This window comes from Leucoraja erinacea, chromosome 8 (assembly GCF_028641065.1).
Source record: "Leucoraja erinacea ecotype New England chromosome 8, Leri_hhj_1, whole genome shotgun sequence".
NCBI classification, from domain to species: domain Eukaryota; kingdom Metazoa; phylum Chordata; class Chondrichthyes; order Rajiformes; family Rajidae; genus Leucoraja; species Leucoraja erinaceus.
In genome coordinates this window covers 64,384,923-64,386,299 of record NC_073384.1, presented here as the reverse complement: position 1 = coordinate 64,386,299, position 1,377 = coordinate 64,384,923, and positions in this window count along the sequence as shown.

The window sequence follows — 1,377 nt, the reverse complement described above, 5'->3', positions numbered from 1 at the left end:
GTACTTCTGAGAAATGAGGAGGTCATTAAACTTACTTTGGCACTGAGTATCCTTGGACAACCTTGCACTGACATTCTCTTCCCGTTGTTAGAAGATATTGCCTGAAGATATCATCTGTGTTCTGGGCACGAAAGTTGCATTTGATTTTGGTCACAATGCTATAAGACGGTTGTTGTTAAGCTGGAAAGAGTGCAGAGAAGATTTACAAAGATGTTTCCAGGACACAAGGGCCTGAGGTATAGGGAGAGGTTGGACAGGCTAGGACCATATTCCTTGGAGCGCAGGGGGCTGAGGGGTGACCTTAGAAGTGTATAAAACCATGAGAGGAATAGATAGGGTGAATGCAGGGAAATCTCGAGACACTGGTGCCTCACTGTTGGATTCTATGAGAACTCCAGTGGCACAATATAGGTGTCTCAGAGCCATACCCCACTGGGCTGAAGGCTACACTTTTGCTTATACTTAGGAATATCCCAGTTACTATCTGAATTAGATAGATATTGGCAGAAGAGATACCCCATTATTTTCCCTCATTAATTTTTGTGATCTGGCAAGTACTGGCTAAAGGATAGCAGAAGGGAGTCATTTACTCCATTCAAAAGAGAAATGGATATACACTCAAACGGAAGCAAATTAGAGGGTGGGGGGGGAATAGGACTAATTAGACACAAAAGGTATGCAGGAATAGCATACATAATGGCTTCCTGTGATGTCTCACGCCATCACTCCTTGGTACCAAATGGCTGTTAAATTACTTGAGCATAATTTAAGAACAAAATTAGTGGCGAGTCCTAAATGTTGCTATCAGAACTAGAAATCTGATCAAAATCCAACTGAATTTCCCCAAATAGGAAATTATTTACAATAGTATTGGGCTTTCTGTGGTAATGAATTCCAGAGGCTCAAAGCTTTGTGGGAGGATAAATTTCTCCCAATCTTAGGTGATTTATCCCTTATCCTTACGCTGTGACTCCTGATCCTGGACTATCAGAATTATCCTTCCCGTGTCTAATCTGAGAGTCATGTTAGAATTTTGTGGGCTTCCATTGGATCCCTTCTCATGTTTTTGAACTCAGATGAAAATAAACCTAATTGACCCAATCTCTCTTCTGACCGAGGTCATCTGGTAATATGGTGCTTGGACTATAATCTCTCCCTCAACATCAGCAAGATGAAGGAGCTAGTTGTTGACTTCAGGAAGAGTGTTCAGGAAGGTGTACATTCCATAATCAGCATCAATGGTGCCAAAGTAAATCTCAACCTGTTTTGGTAGATTCCAGACGTGTTACTACCAATCTGTCCTGGATCAACCACATTGAAGCTATGGAAAAAAAAAGCACACCAACGCCTCTACTTCCTCGGTGGATTGAGATATTT